General features: G+C 35.6%; 1 protein-coding gene across 4 annotated transcripts in view; it reads right to left on the bottom strand.

The window, feature by feature from the left end:
* Positions 1 to 15,192, bottom strand: part of TRPM3 (transient receptor potential cation channel subfamily M member 3) — a 424,148-nt gene that overhangs the window by 272,553 nt on the left and 136,403 nt on the right. The gene's annotated exons all lie outside the window — the stretch shown is intronic.

Genomic DNA, 15,192 nt, shown 5'->3' with positions numbered 1-15,192 from the left:
GGAAATAATAATAACAGTTAAATAAAGACTACCATGAACTAAACAATTTAACTAAGGGGAAATAAAAAGGGAAAGGGGAAAAGGGAGGGGAAAAGGAAAAATAAAAAGAAGGGAGGAAAACAAACAAACAAAATAAATGAAGGCTATATGGAAGTGCAGAGGAAAGAAATTACTCTCTACTTCCCACAAATGAGCGATGATTGACCCCGTCCTTAAAGCAAGGCCTCAACGCACGCAGCCGGTGTTCAAGAGGAGGACTGACGTTTTCCCAACAAGAGCCCATCCCCCCCCCCCCCCTTTCTTCCTGTTTCCACCTTTTATTGCTGAGTGTGACATCACATGGTATGGAATATCCCTTTGATTGGTTTAGGTCAGCCGCCCTAGTGATGTTTCTCTCCTCACTTTTTGCCCACCCCCTAGGAAGGTTAGAGAAAGGCCCAATACTGTGCCACTGTTGCTCAGCAGTAGACACAACACTGGTGTGATAACACTGCTGTTCCAGCTACAAGTACAGAGTACGGCACTGTATGGGCTGCTGCCGGGAAAGTTAACATTCCAGCCAGACCCAGTACACCTCCTCCCCATATATATACACATATACATATATATATCTATCTATTGTATCACAATATTATCCCCAAAATTGTCTACACCCCTGAGCACAGGGCTTTGATTGCCTTGGCCAGCCTGAAAACATCTTTCTACGTAATTCTCCTCTGTAGCCTTTTTCCCAGCTCCTCAGGATTTAACTCCCTTTAACCAAGATCACCTGTAACAGAGGCAGGTCACAGCTCTGTATGTTTTTGTAACATCGCCAGCTCCCACAGTAATCCCTGTCTCAAAATCTTCATGCACAACCCTGGAACTCTCCTCTCAGGACTGTGACCTTGTGTCTGAGGTCACTGTTCACACTGAAGTATGATGTTGTCTGTGAAAGTTGGGTGGGGAACAGTGACCCTGCAGCAGCTCAGAACTGACTGAGGCCATTTCAGTTAAGATGAACAAGGCTAACCTGGAAGATATGAGAGTTTTGTGACCTCTGAATTTGCCCAGCAGGTGCCCTGTGCCATGCCCCAGATCAAATAATGACAGACTGCAACAGATAGGAGGATGACTGAAGGGAGATCCATAACACATGAGAGACCCCAGACACTTTGTCCTTCCCTGTCCCGTATACGTTTTCCTATCACCCTTGCTGGCATGGCTGCAGCTGCACAACCTCACAATTGTGACATGACAATCAGGATCCTTGTGCTACTCTCTGGGAAGGATAGCCAGAGTCTGAAGACAAAGACCTGCATGGAGGATCCTCAGGGTGCTTTCTTCTCCAGGTCTGCTAGTATTGCCTAGCCCTCTCTATAACGATGTATCAAAAACAGTTCTGCCAAAGAAATGACTGAAAGGCTCACTGTGCATAACTGTGAATGAACAAGTAAATTTTCAATTTGAAATAATGAGGTCACAGATAACAAAGAGCATGACAGCAAATAGGTGATAAAAATTGATAGCTCAACTGCTAGCATGCTGAAATATCTGTCTGAATTTCTGAAAACTGCCGGTTACTGTAAGTCAGTTTTTACAACCACTACACAATCACCCATCCAAACAAATTAATGACACTCAGTTGAAAAGCTGCTGCAGCAAAAATAACTTCAGAATATAATTGCAATATAATGTCTACCCAGGAACTATTCTGTTCCACATTCACAGAATACAAAGTTTGTCACCTTTCACCCTTGATTTATCTACTGCCACCAAGCCCTGGGAGTAACTTCAAAAGACTCATCTGACGATTCCTGAATTTCAGACATTCCTGTGATAACAGACTAGCAGTTGCAGTGTTGTTCTGCATTACTTAAGAAAGTGTTTAAAAATACATCTCTGCCCACATTTAAAACATTAGAGATGCCTGCAAAGCCAAACACATTTACTTTGAAGATTAACCCTCTTTACTTCATTTTACCAAATGTATCAAAGCACAATTCACAAGTCAGCTCCAGTTACATTATGTTGCTTGGGCCCCATTTTCCTGATCTTTGAGAGTTGCCAAGGACAGAGAGCCTCTGTCCTTGAGAGAGTCTCTCCAGGAAACCTGTACCAGTGCTTAAACATCCTTAGACACCTTTACCCTTGTGAGCATTACCTACTTTCCTGACTTTCTGCATCTCCTCTATAAACTGCTTTTATGGATAGAAAGCTAGAAATAATATTTCTCCTCCATCTTCCCTCCTTATTGTTGAACAAATTCAGCTTTCTCTCATGTCATGTGCAACAGCTCGCCAGTCAGACTCTGCAACACTCACTCCAATAGGCCCATGCACTTTTGTTCTGGGGAGCCCATAGCTGGACACAGTGGCAGATGTGGTCTCACAAATAGATTACTTCCCTTGACCCCCAATGGTTACATTCCTAATGCAGCACAGGATGCAGCTGGCCCTCCTTGCTGCAAGAGCACACTGCTGAGGTTCCATTCAACATTGCTGTTTACAATGACCTTCAGCTGACACCATTATTTCTAGTATTGACAGAAAAATATCAAATGGGAAGGCAAGAATGCTAAACAAGCTAATTTTAGCTAAAATGTGGGACTAGTAATCTGCTATCTCTACAATGAGATCATGAAGGTAGACAGAAGACAACAGTTAGTGAAAATATTAGCCTGATAGATAAACTTTCTGTAACAAACTGATATTAGTGACATGACATTCTAAACCGTGTTTATATTTTTTTCCTGTGCAAGTGGTTCATAACCAGAACCACTTTGGTTCATAACAAAAATTAAAATTTTCTATTTTTAATCTGCTTTATTTTACTTACAGCAGAAATTAAATTTCATGTTTTTAATATTTCTTGCAAAATTACTTTAAATTTTTATGTTTAAATAGCTAATTTCTATGAATGGAATTTGAAAAAAATCCAAAATCAGCAGAGACCTACTAATATGGAAGTAATCCAAACAAATGGGATATAATAATAATTGCTGCTTTAAGCATTATGTGTTTTAGCATTTATGTATTCACCAAGTATTCAGATCGCATATCAACTATCTGAATTAATTATGGGTATCTCATTCCTCACTGAATATTTCTTTTTTTGCACTGAACTAAGTGTGTTATGTTACTCTGTCTGTGGCTTCCCAGTGAGCTTGAAAACCCACAGCAGGAAGAAAGTGTTTCAAAAACAGCTAATTTGAGTACCTAAGGAAGATTTAAAGTCATAGCCTATTGCATCATGGAAATATACAACAGGAAATACAGAAAGAAAAAGTACATTAAAATTTAAATGCAGAACTTTTGAAATTGTAGGACCTTCATTTTAGAAATGTTAGGTTCCAACCTTTAGCTAACGGGCTTTTATAGAGACTGTTATTTTCAGAGAACATTGCCACTGCAGTTTCTGAAAAGTTAATCTATAGTCAAGGGATATTAATTTTGAGCACAGAAAAATAAATAATTAAAAAGCAACTTTGATAATGTTAATATTAGTTGTACTCACTATGATACATAACAGCTATTTCCAAACTGGGATTTTTAATCTGTAAAAGACCTTTTTCTAGACTATACATATACATGTATATTTAATAGGGTTTTTACATGAGTATGAAAAGCTATGGGAAAAGGGACATATGCCAGCCTAGTTCAGATGCTGTTGCAGTAGTAACTTTGCTTTTGCTAAAGCCAAGTTAAAGAGTACATCCCAGAACTGGATGGAGTCCAAATGCCATGTAAGTCAAGCTTGAACCACAGTTCTGAAGAAATTCTTCCTGACATGAAATGACCTCTGCCTTTCAGACAGTAACTCTACCATTGACTTTCTTAGTACTATCAAGTGTTAAGAGTAGAACTGGGATCTGGATGACCGTTGCATCGAATCTAGTTACCAAGGTGTGAAGTAGTGCCATATTAAATGATCACATGGATATTGAAATATATTCAAACAAATAAAGCAAAACAAGCTTGAAGTGGAATACTTACTTTGCAGTTCCAAAGGACTAGGGGCATAACTCCACCATGTTGTAACAGTTTACATTTTATCCTGCTGTAACACAATATTATTTTGCGATTACATCAATGCAAACAAGGGCTAGAACTGCCATAAGTAATGAGCATATCCACATTCCTCAAAGGAAATGAAAAAGCTTTTTTTTTCCTATGCTATTCTGCTAATCAGTGTATTTTTTTTTATTTTTTTTTCTTCAGCTACTTCTATTTATTTAATTATCTTAAGTAGCTTTTCATCCTCCCCATTCACTTTATGGTGAGAGTGGACTTGAAGATATGATATAAAAAAAATTGCAACATTAGTTATGCACACAACTATTTCCAACATGTGTCCAATTTTGAATGAAAACAACTTAATGTACATTATACATATCCTGGACTATTCCTGTGTTTCTGCTTCAAGCTTCAGTCTCTGCTGTCTGACAAATAAGGGTCATACCTGTGAAAGTGTCTCCATTAATTCAGCTGTATTCTAGATGAGTCCTAAATAAATTGATGGAGACTATCTGAGCTAAAATATTTCATGATGCTGAGACACTAAATTTGTCATATTATTTGATGCACATAATTTGCTCAGTTTCAGTACTTACCTAAAGGCTTCCTATTGTTGTCATTTCCCTGGCAAACTGCAATATTGAGTGAATAAGCATTTCTTCTCATTTGTTCTAACTCTACAGACATCCATTTTATCAAGGGATTTTTCAGAAATGCCTGTGAATTTTTGAACATTAAATAAAACTGGTAATTTGCACTAGTTAAGAAAAAAAAAAGTTACCAAAAGAAAAAAAAATCATCCTTAGATGCTAGCAATAACAGTCAGCAGTGTATAAGCAGAAGCAATCCTCTGAACAATTCAATATTCTCATCTTGAATAAACTAAAGCTCCCACAGTTATCATTACTAAGAAACTGCATAGAATACTTTGGGCTTAATACTTCAGATATTTGTCTTTAAATTATTCTTAAATAATCACATATATCAAGATAATATAACCTGATCACATTTAATTTCCCACTAGGTTATCTGTGAAAACCTTCTCCCTAGTTCCAAAATTGAGGTTGAGGCATCAAAATCACATTTTTATGCCATAGAAATGCACATTTTTCCTTATTTCTGTGTAACAGAGGTAACTTGCATACTTGAAGTTCAGTGTCTTAAAAAGGACTAGGTTACTGATTGTCCCCCAAACTAAGTCTTAATATTTATTTGTTAATGAGACAATTTAGAAACAGTGTAATTACTATTGTGTAAAGAAAACAAACAAACAAAAACAATATTTATACTGTGCAAATAGAAAGGGGTTGTGACACCCCAAAATTCTCCCTGAAGACTGATTGTTATTCACCTTTTGCTCATGTAAAGTCAGTTAAATCTGAAAGGCTTTGTAGGCAATTTAACAGAAATGTTATCTAGTCCCTTCAGGAAACACAAATGTAAAAGGGCCATGATGCCTTTGTTTTTGATACCTTCTGTTTAATCATGAACCCATTTCCAATTTATAGATCTAAGACTAGCATGGAAGGTTGAGCAGGAGTCCCTCATGTTCCAGCTGGCATTTCTAGTAAGATGTCTGGAAACAAAAGAGAAAGAAGAAAAAGAAAGCAACAAGGGAATTTCAGTTTAACTTCAATGGAAGAAAGGATGGAATAAATAATCTAAGAATCTATATTGGAAGATGACAACAAGATGTGATGAATAGATCTATTAAACTATCTCATTTCCAAACTGGACATAAGAAAGTTTAAAAACGAAAGGCTGCTACATCTGTCCTCTGAGTTTGTAAAGGGTAATAAAATAAAATAAAATAAAATAAAATAAAATAAAATAAAATAAAATAAAATAAAATAAAATAAAATAAAATAAAATAAATCACAGACTTTAAATGCAGCAAGGAAGATCCAGGTAGACACTACAGAAAAAAATATTTCTAATCTTTCTAATCAGATTATAAGGGTAATGGCTTTAGGAACTTAAAAAAACACCTGTGAGAAAGAATGTATAAAGCATTGAAGTGGTTCTGCCAGTAACAAGATAGAACAAGAAATATTTTGATGTCTCTTTTCACGATGCAATTTATCCTATTCTCCCAGAAGAATGTAAGCCTGACACCTCAAAAACTTGGCACCATATTATTTTAAACACAAAGTTAGATTTGAATAGAATATTAAAAATAATTTATTCCAAGCAATATTACTTTGCAATCAAATATTCAAAGTTACAACCATCACATCCTAAAGCAAAAGGACACTTTTAACTGCTGCTGTGCCCATCTCACTTGTATGGTGGACAAGCTTGATGACTGTTTTAGAAGCGAAGGAAGTTGACCTCTTCCATGGATGACTCAGTTACCAGACTATATGTGGCAAATTATTTGTCCTCATCATTGCTATCATAACCTGTCACTACTACTGCTTTTTTGAGTACAGGCTAAGCACCTCAGTGTTGAAAAACTGCTGGGAGTGAGGCAGTTCAGAAAAAAGAGCTAGGAGGGAGCTGGGCACAGATGTAAATAAAAATAAATAAAAATTAAAAAACAAACAAGCAAACAAACAAACAAAAAAAAACAGCAATATTCTGCCTTGGTTGTAAAAAATCTTCATGGTTTTTATGTGATAACACAGAATGCAAAATCAGAAAAAAAAAAAAGAGAAAATGGAAATGGACATGGAAATAGGGAAGGGAAAAGGGAAAGGAAAGGGGTAAAGGGGTAAAGGGAAAAAGAAGAAAGGGAAAAGGGGGAGAGGGAGAAAACAACACCACCACCACCAACCCACCAACCACTGTTAATCAAATACAGCCTCATTTCTAAGACACAATTATGTAGCTTGAAATAAAGGACCCAAAGTTGAACAAGAGCATATTTGTAAGATGTCTTCTCTGATTTAGAAAACTTAGAAACTTCTATATAGAGTAATGGAAAAGTCAGTCTGAAAAGTTCTCAGAATATCTCTGAGTTCACACAGTTGTAGATTTGGTCTCTTTTTCCAGATGTATGCAAAGATTCACTTCAAGATTTTGTATGGGGAAACTGAAGTGTGATATTGCATTACAACACACCAGTGGCAACATGCTATGATGATTTAGTAAAACACAGATGAGGTTCCAAAAATGGCATCATTCTGTAACAAAATAATGTGGCGCATGCTCCATAAATTCTTAAATTTGTTGGATCTGTAAGTTACTACAATTGCCCTGTGTATCTAAAAACAATAGCTGAAGAGCAAGTGGTAACTGAAAGACAATATTTTCACTCTATCACCTCCTCATTAATGTAAAGTCAGCTTGATTTTTTTTTTTTTTTAATTAAAGTACAATAATCTTGATATTGTCATCATTAAATTCCTTGACACTGCTAAAAGCACTTTGTCAGACTGCTTCATGTCATTATATTATTTGGGGGATGAAAGATATTTTTGATGAATCGATATTATTCTATGCTTTATTATCATCTTTGACACAAATTTCCAGTGATACCCAAGGGCATTTCTTTTTACACACTGTAGCATAGTCTTGTTAGCAATTCAGGTGGAATAAAACCACTCAGCTTCCCTATGTGGTCCTGTGGCCTGAATTACTCACATGGCACCCCTTTAACATACAGAGCAGTATTGCAGAACAACATTAAAATCTTACATTGTTAATAGAGTATTCCACTAACACGGTAGTATTTGCAGCCTCTGGCATACATTACTTCTGTACTTTGCATTTTACAGATATTTTTAAAACAATAACGTCTGTTCAGAACCAGAATTGTTCTTCCTGTCCTGTTAAAACATCAAAAATGCTACTTAATATTTTTTAGTCTCTGGAAGCAAGACCATATAGACATCTCTCCTGCAGCCAAAAATTAGGAAACTCACATTTACTTTCTGATATCCAGGTCTGTTGCAGTGTTGCATACATTCTCAGTTCTTGCAAAGGACAACAGGAGTTGTGGCCATTTGCCACCTTCTGTAAATATTCAAATTTGAAAAGATTGAGCTCTGGAGGAAGCAGATATCATTTTTGAGTCAAGTAATTTGACACGCAGGAAACATGGATGTTCTTTGTTTGCTTCTCTGATGCCCCACCTTCTTCACTCTAGCCCATTGGCCATGCAGCATAGCAGAAGGCAAAAATCAACTGCATTTTCTAAGATTAAAATAAAGATCTGGATTTATTGAAAACACTGTAAAAAAATATTGATGTGCAAGAGGATGAAAACCTGTAGCTGTTGCAGGACTCTTACTTTAATAAAGCCAGGCATTTTTGTACCTTTGTTGCTGCATCAAGATTGCAAGTTTAATATTGCCTTTTCTACCATTTTGAAAAGGACTCACGCAGTGAGTACCTGGTTTAGAAGAGCAAACTTTGCATTCAAACTGCCATTTACAACCTGGAAATTTAAACCACTCTTTCACTCTTTCCTCTACCATATCTTTACTGAAAGGGTTGTTAGACATTGGAACAGGCTGCCCAGGGAAGTGGTGGAGTCACCATCCCTGGAAGTCTTTAAAAGACGTTTAGATGTAGAGCTTAGGGATATGGTTTAGTGGGGACTGTTAGTATTAGATCAGAGGTTTGACTCGATGATCTTGAGGTCTCTTCCAACCCAGAAATTCTGTGATTCTGTGTGATTAAAAGACTGCAGCTTCCTTCAAAACTGCATCACTTTCTAACTCTTGTACGTGAGGACAGTCCTATATTACCATGACTTTCTTTTTGCTTTGATCTTTTATTTATTTATTTATTTATTTTCCCCAAATTGGAATAAATAAATAAATAAAATAAATAAATAAATAAATAAATAAATAAATAAATAAATAGATAAATTTATTTGGGGTGAAATTATTTTGCTGTTACATCACTTAAAAGGCAGTGGTTACCAACCTGAATCACGTACATGGAACAGATTAGCTTTGTTTCATCTTAGGTCATGTAAAGAGAATAAAATAAAATAAAATAAAATAAAATAAAATAAAATAAAATAAAATAAAATAAAATAAAATAAAATAAAATAAAATAGTACTTTATACCAAAATAAATAAATAAATAAATAAAATACAGAACTACTACTTTTGTTTATAAAGGAAAGCATTACCAAATTCAACATTTCCTTCTTTTTTAGGAGAAATATTATCTGTCATTAACTCTTTACACACGAACATACCCGGCCACCAAGGGAAAAAATTTGGTTCATTTCACGTTTGTTGAGAAGCATGACTTTGAGAAATAAGCAGCTGTGCAGAACCCCCAAAAGGCATATTGTCACTTCTTCAGTCCCAGTGGAAAAATGACTTCACTATATTGATATTACTTGTTTGGAAAAAAGTGAAGCACTATAGTCACAGCTAACAGCAGAGCAGCAGTAATGCAAGCATACCTCTTCAAAGGTGGCCTGAAACCACGCTGCGATACCCATTATTGCTTTGATTTGAAGTACTAAATGAATTTCCTGATAACAAAGTAGAAGATTGCAAAGGCAGGGCAATATCTAAGTTCAGGACTCTCTTTTGCCATCCTTAACTGATGAAACTGATGGCACAGAAGCATAATAGCTAAGAAAAAGCAGAATTTTTCTCTTTGCTGGTTACATGGGTTTGGGGTTTCTAGGACAAATAATGCACCCCAGGAAATCTGTAAATTAGCGACAAAAATGTAACATCTATTACAACTGAAATAGGTGTAACTATGATCTCTCTGTCAAGAAAAGAGAAGTTGGTTCACAAATCATTCTTTTCTGAACAGAACTTATATGCATTCTCAAAACGTCCATCTTTCATATCATGTACTTCATCTCATCATACAAAGAGGTATATCCAGTATTTGTATTTGTTAATTTACAAGAAAATTGTTACAATGAATGATATTTTCTACATGCTTATGTTTTAAGCAGCCCGATCCTAAGAGTGGAACTGTCGTTACCTCCCAAAATGCATTAAATCTACCTGAAAGAATCATAGGTAGTGGCTCATTAGTTATTACAATTCAAGTCAGTAAGCAGCTGAGTGCAAGGCACAGGTAAATTACTACCCTCATTTTACTGTCAGTATGGTGCATATTACTTTCAGAAACACTTAATGTGCTAGCTCACTCATGATAGAAGTATGCATTAGGTTCCAAGTACCTCACTTTTTCAGTTCAGACTTTGTAAGCTTGCCCTCTCATTTTGTTGATGTTTGAAAGGTGTATATGGTAAATTAACTGAAATGATAACCAGAATCAATTTTTAAGCAGTGAAAAAATCAGAAACACCTACTGCCAACTAGACATCAGAGGACTGGCTAAGAGAAAAGCCAGCATTTCTTAAGTGCATAGCACAATCTAGTACTAACGTTTTGTGAATATAGCACACAAATCCACTTTAATTTTAGAACCTATTTATCAAAAATGTCTTGACTAAATCAATGGACTGTTCTGCCAATATCATTTTTCAAACCTACAAGGGGAAAAAATCTGTCCCTCAAAATATAACTCTCCTCTTTTATTGTCACATTTTCTTCAAGTATAGGGTTCAGAAACAAAAATATTTACTATTTTACACAGAATACATTTAATTCTTTCATCATGCAGGGGAAGCAAATAGTTCATTCAATTTATGCAACTAGATTTTTCAAAAGTATCCTGAAACTAAATTATATTTGATAATCAAATAACAATGACATTTTAATTGATTTAAATTGTTGATCTGTGCAGTGTATCACCAAGTACCTACTATTGGTGGTATTTCACCTGTGTTCCTAGTCTTTATTTTTTAAATATCTGCTTTATGGATACAGAGAAACTTGCCATCGGAGGAGAAATACTGGACACGCTTCTATTCCCCCATTTTCAGCCCAGCAAGAATTTCACATCCATATATTATTACACTTAAAAAGAACGCTGTGTGTGTTCTTCCCAGTGAAGTATTTTTCAGCTTTTTACTTTTCTCCTGGGTCACCTTGTGAGTAACCTAGGGCAATCAAATAAAAAATAGTTGACAAAAATAAGATCCAGTTTCTCATTTTTTTAAGGAATTTGATGCCTGATCTCTTCAAGTTTCTAGCAGTTCCTGGAGCTAGATTAGGCTGCTTCCCAGGTTGAGAAAGTGTTCTGTGTATTTATTGGATAGAGCTGAGCAAGCATTTTTACTGAGCCATATGCTGACAAATTCTAACCAAAACATTTTCTCCAGCATTTCTTCTGATTAATTTTGTTTCCTTTCCTCTGACCCTTCCAAAGTCTTCCAAGTCTACTTACTAACATGCAATTAAAATTCATTATATATAAAAAGAAAAAAAAGTAGTCTTATTAATAAAGAGGTAGAATAATAGCTGAGTAATTTGATGCTGTCCAAATGTTTAGTACAATTCTTCTAGACAGGCACATCTCTAAATATGTGGTGTTAAGTTCATTCAACATTACACTCGTTTTATTTTCTGGTCCTCTGTTTACTCTAAGTTTAGTTTTTTTGTTTGTTTGTTTGTGTTAATGCATTACTTTCAATGGCATGTATCATAAGTGAATCTATCCCAAGCAGAAGTGTAACATCTGTATCCTCTCCCATGGCACAGAGTCCTCTGAGAGAAATCTTCAATATGATGTAATTTGTCAACTTTTAAAGTTAAATCATAAGCTTGCTCTGAAATGTTTGAACACTTCTACTTCAACTAGGCTTCATTTCTTGTGTAGACCACCTCTTCTGGCATATTCTAAGTATTCTGACTCAAAAACTCCCATTCACCATAAAACAAACAGAAAAGTGACTACCAGAGCTTTTGCCAAATGTGATAGCTCTTGCATCACACAATGGCACAAAGTGGGGTGGGGGCTGCTTCCACTGGTATTAATTCTTCACTAAGAAAAAATAAATAATAAGAAGAATCAAGTTAACAAGACCTTAGCCAAACACACAAAGAAACAAGATTCAGAACTCAAATAGAAGAATGGAAGCTGCACAGTCACTGTTGGAAAGACCCTCCAGAAACTAACCTGACCATATTGAAGGAATTATGGTCCCTCTCTCTAGCACAAAATCAGACTCTCTGCACATGAGCTCCAGGCACTTTTTAATCCTCTTATTTCAGATGGGAAGGCATTAGACGGTGAGTTAGCATGCCTTTAAGCATCCTGAGACAACCGCAAAATGTACCAGCATGGAATGTGCTACAGGAAATATTTATTAGGAGAGAAAATGGGACAAGTGAAGGATGAGCTGATGACAAAAGTTATAAAAATGCTCTCCAGTAATTCGTTTCAGTCTTACATCAAATCTTATTTCATATATAATAACTTCTAGTACTCTGCATGCCTGTTAGAAATTTTAAAAATGAAATATTGAAATTAAATTAAAAAATGAGAGAGAGAAAGAGAGAGAGAGAGAGAGGGAGAGAGAGAATAGGATTATAAAACCATTCCTAAACATGAGGGTATTAGTAAAGTGGGTTAGAACAGAAACACATGCCTTAAAGAAAAGCATAGGCAGTAGACTTGGACAGCTGCTGAGCCTGTCAGCATCTGCAATAGTTTATCTAAATCAAATCAGGACACTGAGGCCAAACACACATCAACTGTCAGTTTGTACAACTGAGCACTGCACATCAGTTCCACAAGATGGAATAGAATGGTAGCCTGCCTGTTGAATAGCACATTTTATTAGTTATTTTAAATTGCTCTTTTAAGGCAATCCCATAGACTGGTAGTAAGCAATATGAAGTGAGAGCATTCACATAAGTCCAAGACACCAGTGTTTGTCTAAATCCTTCGATTTCAAACTACAGATTTTACACTTAAAACTGTATCTACTTCAAAATTTTCTTTTGGAAGACATGAAATTAATTGAAAAGTTCTTGTTATTTACTGTCAAGGTCCAGAGCATGCCACAGTGATTTTTTTTTCATGTGTAAAATAGGTAAAATTCTGCTATCTCTCATTCTTACAAATTCAGACAAATCCATATTCTTAAATCAGATTATGCAATTTAACTATTTTGTTCTGATAAATAAAAGACCAAACTAAAGCATAGGAAAGACAAAGATACAATGATATTTCATATTCTTCTACTCCAGTTTACTTTACATGATGTAAATAGAATTTGGCAACCATAAAAAAAAAAAAAAGTTTTTAAAAAAATGTGCTATTACATATCAGTTTCTACAGAGTTATTCTATAACTGAGGGAACCCTAAGCAGAGAAAGACTGTATTAAAAAGCATCTACTGAACATCTACTGAGACACAATACTACATTACCCCTTAAGACCACTTAATCCATTTGGAAAGTAAGCAATTAAAAATGGACTACATTGCATTTTTGATTCCAGTGATTGTACATTTAAAGGAGCACATTCATTTAGGGATAAAATAAAAATAAAATGTTTATGTATTTTTATTTTTGGAGAAAGACACAAAAGAGAGAAGAATACAGACACCTTCTGATGAATTTATACATTAAAAAAAAAAAAAAATCAAATTCCTGGAGGAAAAACAGCAAAATATTTATACTTCTTAATTGGTAATTTACTAATGCTGTTATCACTCTCTTTATTTACTAGCTCTTTCTAACAGGAGAATTCACCCAGATTGGCTATCATATCTTTTGGGGAACTGGGACAATGGGGCCCTGTTCTTACATGAATCACTTGCTTTGAACACACTCTATAATAAAAGACAAAGGTGAAAAGTATACATTGGAATCACCATTTTAAGCTCATTGAGATGCTGATATGTACATTTCCCTCTCTAATTAACCAGCTCTGCTCATCAGCTCAGGAACATGCCAGAGCCTCTATTGCTGTGGTCTCCCACACCCCACATACCCCTCCATGCAGACACTGGCTATCTCTGGTTATATGCTCCACTCTTTTTCACTCTGCAGAGTCCGCTCCCTGACTGCCCCTAAAGGGTTATAGCAGTAGCTTCAGAAAATCATTTTCAGACAGCTCTATTAATAATTAATCGTGACGCTCACCCTTAAAACATGTGCAATGAAGAGAAACCATACACAGGGGGCAACATTTATCTGCCAAAAAATAAATGTTGCAGACTTAATCATATTGAGAATGTTAATAAAATTCCCCATATATAAGTTCCCATTCCCAAGGAAAAATAAATAAATAAATAAATGAAATGAAATGTTTTCCTAAATGACTTACTTGACTTGTCAAGTATCCTTATTTTAATGTGTGTTTCTGGTGCAGGGCGGGGTGGGGAGGTGGGGGTGGTAAGCTGGAGGGAAACATTTTAAAGGGAATCATACTGCTTTATGATTTGTTCTGTGTTACACTTCATCTGTATTTTGATTTTCCAGCAATCTAAGTTTTGTCATCTATTCTTTGGAGCTACTCACAAAGTACCTCCAAGAAGCCACACACCTTTCTTGGAAACAGCAATATTTTTTCTGTGCTAGCCCATTCCTCTCATGATGTGATAAATCCTTGTTATAAGACACAGCATGGTCACTTGTACACTACATAACCTTACATTCAATACTATTTTCACTATCATATACAGCACTACTATGCAAATATATTGCATTAGTAAGGAGTGACCTAATTTCAAATCTATCCACACAAAAGCGGTTACATCAAATATTACATTCCTATACACTGTGAGAGTAGCCATGTTTTACCTGGCTGCATATTAATTCCAAAGCCAAACTATCAGGACGAAAGAAATTATTAGTGGTGGCATGAATCAAGCATTTCAAAATATATCTGTATTATAGGTACAGAAGCCCAAAGGAACCTGAATCTATTGTTTACATTTTCATTGTATAACTCAATTATGAAGAAGTTCCAAGAACAAAGAAGACACATCAGCTTAATGTTACCTTTATTTTCCTCAAAAAGTTGATTCATATTTTGTATTCCATTACAAATTCCTCTAGATTAAATGATTCAGTGGGATGTGGAGTAGTAGTGATATTTCATGTGCCACAATTAGGGTCCTTACATTGTCTATAACCCCCCAAAGGTTATTCTCAAACAATAACCTTTTAGGAAAGCACCTTCAAAACTGTGCCACTTGGCTTAAACAAACAAAATCACTGTCGGAAAGTTTCACTGAACGCTGTCAGTCTTTGGCTGACCCTACTCCTAAATACAGCTTTCTACACACCAGGGGAATCTTTGTCCACTCACATACAGTTCCATTTACAAGTTGGTCTGAGTGGCACTGGCTATTTCTTGGGGAGCAAATAACCTCAAAGAACGCATGGCAGAAGACTGTTCACAA

Source organism: Anas platyrhynchos, chromosome Z, assembly GCF_047663525.1.
Source record: "Anas platyrhynchos isolate ZD024472 breed Pekin duck chromosome Z, IASCAAS_PekinDuck_T2T, whole genome shotgun sequence".
In the NCBI taxonomy this organism is placed as follows: domain Eukaryota; kingdom Metazoa; phylum Chordata; class Aves; order Anseriformes; family Anatidae; genus Anas; species Anas platyrhynchos.
The sequence above is the reverse complement of the archived record's forward strand: the minus strand, read 5'-3'. Positions and strand labels throughout refer to the sequence as shown.